This window comes from Neomonachus schauinslandi, chromosome 9 (genome assembly GCF_002201575.2).
Source record: "Neomonachus schauinslandi chromosome 9, ASM220157v2, whole genome shotgun sequence".
Lineage (NCBI taxonomy): Eukaryota > Metazoa > Chordata > Mammalia > Carnivora > Phocidae > Neomonachus > Neomonachus schauinslandi.
This window is the reverse complement of record NC_058411.1, coordinates 139,669,881-139,677,095: the sequence shown is the minus strand read 5'-3', so window position 1 is coordinate 139,677,095 and position 7,215 is coordinate 139,669,881. Positions and strand designations below refer to the sequence as shown.

General features: G+C 44.2%; 1 long non-coding RNA gene and 1 other non-coding gene across 2 annotated transcripts; both read right to left on the bottom strand.

The window, feature by feature from the left end:
* Positions 1-774: 774 nt before the first annotated feature.
* On the bottom strand, positions 775-5,884 carry LOC123325705. The gene is made up of 3 exons (XR_006540590.1): positions 5,823-5,884; positions 3,377-3,517; positions 775-1,324 (listed from the first exon to the last, which is right to left on the bottom strand). It is a non-coding gene; the product is annotated as an uncharacterized LOC123325705 (long non-coding RNA).
* LOC123325938 lies at positions 2,172-2,298 on the bottom strand. The gene has a single exon (XR_006540771.1).
* Positions 5,885-7,215: the final 1,331 nt, after the last annotated feature.

Here is a 7,215-nt window from a genome sequence, read left to right as displayed (position 1 = left end):
CTTAGTGGCCACTGATCCTAGAACTGTCCCATAAAGAGAACCAGATTTGAAATCAGACCTATGCTTGATCGCTACTCTGTAGCTGCTTTGCCGTCAACCCTAGAAAAGTCCCACTATTTCAAGAGCTCCTGTTTCCCTTAAACAAAGAAAAAACAGTACCCATTTCATAGGACTGGGAGATTTAACGACGAACGCGAGAGTGCACAACAGTGTAGGGCGCGCAGCAAGTGCACCACGGTTTCTGGAAAGAAGACACCAGCCCACCAAGACCCAAGCTGAGCACTGGTGGGTGAAGTGGTCTCCCCACCAGCAACTCCGGGACTTCCTGCCTGGATGCTCTTGCCCATCCTGCGACCACAGGACCCGGCCACACCAGCTGCATTCTCAGTTCTCCAGCCCAGGTGTCTGGTTATCTCTTAAAACTCCACACACAGCATCTTCCAGCGTGTAAGTTAAGATGCAAGATGCAGAGTAAATGACTCCATCTGTGAAGCAATTCTCAGAGACAACTTAGTATTCTGCCCTGTGGATGCCTCTCTAAGCAGACATGCTCCTCATCTCCTCACCTAAGGTTTTGGATGAACTGAAAGCTCCGCGACTTGTTTTCCAACACACTCAAAGTCTCACACGATGAACACCTCCTCTGTCTCCAAACTCTGCCTGTTGATATGAACAGCAGCTCAGATTCCTGAATTAACAACTCACCTTGACAGTCTTCCACCTCCTTACATACACACAAACACACACACACGAGCGCGCACACCTGCCCTGCCGATCTGGATCACTAGCCTGAAATAAGGAAGGTACAGCCAGTGTGAGCACAGAGAGGATTCACGTTATAGACAAAATAGACACATGTGTGTATTCAACACTGTTCAGCTACTGAGACAGAAACTGCCACGTGGGAAGTAGGGCATCACAGATAAGGCAAGTCTGAATTCCGGATTCTAACAGGTTTTATGGAATATTTCACATGCAATACGAACATGGATAAAATGATAAAAACTCGACACCTGTAAGGTTTGAGTGAAATTTTTATTTGACCAAGAAAAAAACATCTAGAATTGGCATTGACCATTGACATTTAAAATCCACTTAAAGCAAAAGACCAACTTAAAGCATCACAATTACTCAGCATAAAGAACTTTTGTTTAAACATGTTTCTTCTACAAGAAGAAAAAATAAGTCTAGAACAGAACCAAACATTTTTTTTCTCTAAAATATTCCAGTTCCTAAAATATCATAAATAGTCTGCTGAAACTAAATTTCAACAAGGGGCAGGATTTACCTCAAGGCCATGTTCACCTGCAACCTGCTGATAAATCTGTTAAAAAACAAAACAAAGAAAAAGATTTTTAAAAAGTCAGACGATTGTAGCCACAATCCCTGACTCGGTGCAGTTAAAACAAAACATGTCAGTCTGTTCTTTTCCCAGTTTCACCTGTCTCACTGTGTAACCCTTGAGCAAGTTATTAACATAAGCTTTGGCTTCCCTCAACAAAGGGGAGTGAGAATATGTAAAATAACCACAGAATCTTAGTGTAAACTAACATGGGCTTAGTAAATCAGAATAGTCCGATGTGAAGGCACCCTGAAATGGGACTAGAAAGTTGGTGAGAGACTTGGGATAGAAGATGATATTGGTTTCTGGTAAAATTAAACTGCCTTTTATTTGGAAACATGTATGTTTAATAATTGACTTCCTGCTGGTTCAGACAATGATATGCAATCACTCATACACATTCAGTAAAATATTTCAGAAGCACGTGCTTGGTGGTATCAAGCAGAGCGATTACATGGGCACCGAGGCCTTTTCCTCACTACTTCCCATCCTCCAGTATTTGTCAGAAGCAGAAGCTCACACGGCTCACACCTTGGTAGCTGCCCGCAGCACAAGTCACAAGTCACTCTGCCACGGCATTCTGTAACTGAGACTGTGCTGGTCTCCGCCCAAGGAGGCTCAGCTCCCAGAAGACTTGCTGGACCCCCTGAAGGCTGCACCACAGGAGGTCCTGTCTTCCACTTTCCTAAACAACTTCTCCAATTTCTAGCCATCTTCCTATCAGTTAGTACAGTAAGAGTTTCGTGGGTCCACTACCTTCTCCCACCCTTTCTAATCTCTTAATTTACTGTTCCTATTTTCCACGGTAAGACGACTCGAAGTGTGTACTTGCTGTTGGTAGATAAGTAGGTCTTGAATTTATTTTGCAAACAAGACCTGTTCTATCTACCTTTTCCTTTAGGAGGCTAACAGCAGAGTCGGCTTGACTTCAAGGACTCTGTTTTCTTAGTCTCCAGGAGACCAAGTCCAGCTTTTGAAGCACTGTCCTCCAGGGTGTCAAGACACGAAAGGAATGGTAACTGAGCACTGTTAGGTAATTGATTACTCGAGTTTTCAGAGATTTTTCTTCACCGCAATCAATAGTTAAGGAATCTAAATGCAAAATGAGAGTCAGTGATTTGGGAAGAAGACTCCAGCCAGTCAGCAAGTCTCCTAGAAGGCGCAGGACAATGAGCTGGGCACGATGCCCCAAGGCAGTAATCATTTTCGAGCACGGCACAGGTGCTATTTCTTGTCACACAGATCATGTCCTACTACTTCCCTGCTTGTTTTCTGCTACCCCCAACCCCAGGAAAAAATTAAGCCCCATCCACTGATTGATTGCCTTTTCTTCATTCTCCCAGACTTGGACAGTATCAGGTTTTTCTGCTCTATTTTCACCTTACTCAAATCCTGGTGGAATTAAACTATCACTGATTTGAACTATGACAATTCAACAACACAGCATGCAGCTCAAACAACATGCAGTCATGTGCACAGAGCCAATAAAAATGCTTTTGTAGTAGGAACTTGGATTCTAATTTTGCTGTCTCCCCTATGCCCATTCCTGGGCCTAGATGGCTTAAGAGATGCCCTTAAATTCGAGAAGATGGGACTGGAGACAAGAATATAATCCATTCGCTAGGAAAGCACTCAATCAACAAAACTGAGGTTTCCCAGCTATGCATTTTAACAAAGCAGGAACTTAGTTTTTAGAGATGGATTTCCAGAATCCATACACTGCTTCTTGGTAAACCTGTCATCTTATTCTGCCACTCAGAAAGTTTCCTACCCTCTGACTTCTTTTATATCCCAAACACCCACCCAATGAAGGGGGAACGGACAGGGAGAGAGAAGGAAAACAAGAGAAGTGCTTAAGGACAGACCTCTGAAGAAAGGTAGAAGATACTTGATAAACAAGCCGCAGATCCCTAGGCACCTGGAATGGACCTACCTTTCTTGTCCACCTAATGCCTGTATAGCTCAAAGGTCACTTCCTGGAAGCACTTCCTAATACCTCCCTCTCCCAGGCTAAGTTCGGTGCCACACACTCACCTCTTTTTGAGTGGCACACAGCAACTGTTGACCTGCATCTGCACCTCTTGGCTGTATGCAGAGGCAGGAACTGTATCTCCTCATCTCTGAACGATAAGAACACGGAAGCAATGGCAGTCTGCTTTCGAAGAGCTCATTTACCTGAAAAGAGGTGAGGGACGTCAAATTGTCTTCCAAATTAAATCTCTTCATCAGAAAGCAAAGCACTTTTAAATTATGTGTGTTGGGTGAAGAGAGGGAGATAAAAAATAGAGTGTGATTCTTAGCCTTTCTGCTGTCCCAATACACCTGAAGGATCTACCACATAATCCCATTAGTGAGAGCCCCTTCTGACCTGGAAGGATGGGAGGGGGATTACCAGAATCTGATGTGTGAGGAAGATGTTTAGAATGCCTCCTTCCCATCATTGCCAGAGATCTCTAACACTCACATTTAATATTTATTGAAGTTTTGACTATTCTTAAAAGAGCCCTTATTTTAAATGCTCTGAAACATCAATCCGGTTTATATGTTTGGAGGCTGATGAGTGGAAGTGAAGGCCCTGACAGAGCCTGATCTGATAGCACACCACATCACGACTCTGCTGGTCTTAGAATCTAAGACTTTCATGGAGAAATGACATGCTGTAAAGTTAACAACAACCGCAGGGACATATAAAGACCACAGGTGGTACCTCCTCAAATGTCAAGTGTCTTAAAAATCATTTTATGGGAGAGACTTCCTCATCCCCCCAAAATTGTAGCCAAACTTATGTACCATAGGGTGAAAATCCTACATATATGGAGGCACCTCTTATTCTTGAAATCTCATCCTTTCCTAAAAAGTTGATGGAATTTTCAGATCCTAGGTTTCATTATTTTAAATTGGAAAACTCTGGGGACGCCTGGGTGCCTCAGTCGGTTAAGGGCTCAGGTCATGATTTCCAGGTTGTGGGATCGAGCCCCATGTCGGGCTCCCTGCTCAGTGGTGAGTCTGCTTCTCCCTCTCCCCCTGGGCTCTCTCTCTCTCCAAAAATAAATAAATAAAAATCTTTAAATTGGAAAACTATGTTCCCAGCCCTTCAAAGAATCTCAAGCCAATCTCCCCAAAATAACCACATATAACTGTCTACCAAGGATTTCTGTAAAGTAAAAGGCATTTTATTTATTTATTTAAAAAAATATTTTATTTATTTGACAGAGACACAGCGAGAGAGGGAACACAAGCAGGGGGAGTGGGAGAGGGAGAAGCAGGCCTCCCGCTGAGCAGGGAGCCCGATGCGGGGCTCGATCCCAGGACCCTGGGACCATAACCTGAGCCGAAGGCAGACGCTTAACGACTGAGCCACCCAGGCACCCAGTAAAAGGCATTTTAAACACGGATTACCTACTTATGTAATCATTATGAATTCAGTAGTGGGTACATTTCTGTGCAGTTACTAATCCACTGAAAAGTCTCGAGTTCTGGAAGTGAGAGAAGGGGGATGCAGACTGTAACCTGCTGTGGTGGCTGGTGGAGAAGGTGAGCAAGGGTTAAATGGCCAGGGAAGTGAGGGGAACAGAAACTGCCTACGGCCTGTCCGTGTCCAGATCCACTCAACAGGTGGTCTTCTCTCCTTAGCCTGGACTCTCTAGGAATTAGTCTGAACCGCTGTCTGAAGCGCTATACAAATCAACAGGAGGAAAGGAAAACGAAATGGAAAATGTGTTCCTTGTGCCTGGAATTATACGTGCCCTGGAAATAAAAGACTGTGCTCGTTACTGCATTTTTAAGGTAATACCTCTGCTCCTGTCACCATCACTTGCAACAGCAATCATGTCTATATCATCTCAAGTTTCTTTGGAACATTTGCACAGAGCAGTTGTTCTCAGGGTGTGGCTCTTGTGGGGGCCCCTGAGACCCTTTCAGAGGGTCAGGTCAAAACTACTTTCATAATAACACTGAGACATTACTTGCCCTTTTCACTCTTATTCCATGAACGTACAGAGTTAAACTAGAGGCTACACCATGTGAGGACATTCATCACTGACAACAGAGTGTATGCTTGTATATTCTTGTGTTTAAAACATTTCTGTTTTAACCTCTAACACTAAAAATACTGATTTTATATATATATCCCACATAAACAAAAGCTCTTTGGAATCCTCAATAATTTTATAGGAGGGTCCTCAGGCCAAAAAGTTTGAAAGTTCTTAATACAGAGCATTCATTGCTTCCCCACAATGAAAATCGAGTTGAATGAGTTTCTCAGTAGTAAGAGTTTATCTATGTTTTTCAATACTTGCTAATGTACAAGTTGTTCTGTAGACCTCTAAGGCTTACGCACTTTCTTACAAGACATTTCCATTTACAAATATGAGAGAGATGACAGAGACAACGCACAGTACATTTAAACAGCATGAGTACCAAATGCAGTGTTACCTAAGACAGCTGAGGTCTGACTGCAGGGTACCCTACAGCATCTCACCTGGACTTGTGGTGAACTTACAAGTTCATTGTGGCTGGTGATTCAGATAGCGTTCTAGGTAAACATTTCCATGGGCTGTGACAGCAAGTGTTCACAGTGAGAACGCTGACAATAGTTAGCTGTAAGTCTTGCAGGGTGAGCACATATCCGTGAAACTCAGGCCTCTCTGTGCAAAGGTATGTAACAGGTCCTCCAAGTTCCATTTTCCTTTTGTTACTACACATACAATGCTGAATAGGAAATGACAGAAGGGACATGTCGGACTCCTCTCCATCTACACAGCATCTAAAATGTAAATAAATGGGAGTGCCTGGGTGGCTGAGTCGGTTGAGCCTCTGAGTCTTGATTTCAGCTCAAGTCATGATCTCAGGTCATGAGATCAAGCCCCTTGTCCGGCTCCATGGGGAGTCTGCTTGAGATTGTTCTCTCTCCCTCTGCACCCTCTAAAATAAATAAATAAATCTTTTAAAAAATAGAATGTAAATAAATGACACAGTTCTAACTCCTGACACATATTGACTTTGCCTTTGTTGGATTCATACTACACCTAAACGTGCATCCCCACCATCCTCACTCCCTGAAAAAGACGGCTTAGCAACCCAAAAAAAACCAGTTAAGATGTGGAGGACAGGATGCTAGGCTGGAAATGAAGAACTCTCGCTCCTAGTCCTGGCTCTGTCACTAATGAGCTAGGTGACTTTCAGCCTGCCTCCTCTATGCTTCAGTTTATTTTTATTTTTTTTTAAAGATTTTATTTGTTTATTTGACAGAGCGAGAGAGCACAAGCAGGGGGAGCAGTAGAAGGAGAGGGAGATGCAAGCTTCCCGCTGAGCAAGGAGCCCTATGCGGGGCTCGATCCCAGGACCCCGGAATCATGACCCGAGCCTAAGGCAGACGCTTAACCGTCTGAGCCACCCAGGCGCCCCTCTATGCTTCAATTTAAACTGAACCAAGGGGCGATGACCCAGTTCCTCCTCCGACACCAAATGACGTTCCCGGCGGATTGAGGAAGCTTAAAAATGACCGGCCGTGCGTTTATGTTTTCAAATTAATGCAACAGGTGCTGCTGCCTCAAGCAGGAGTCACCGATTCAAACCATCTGGTTCCGTACAGGCCCTCGCGTCACATCCCTTAAGGGACACAGGCCACCACTTACGTGAAATTCACCTACAGCATTATTTTTCCTTAAACCTTACTCTGGGCGTGTATTTCTCCCTTCCACATACATCCCCACCACAACAGCTCCGTGAACCACCGAACTGGGTTTTTTTAGACGAGAAAGCTGAGCACGAGTTAGGAACGAGACCCCGCGACAGATACGTCGACCTCTCACCTCTACGCCGGCTCCCCGGTATACTCCCTGAAACCCGACACACCAGCCAGCCTGCCTACT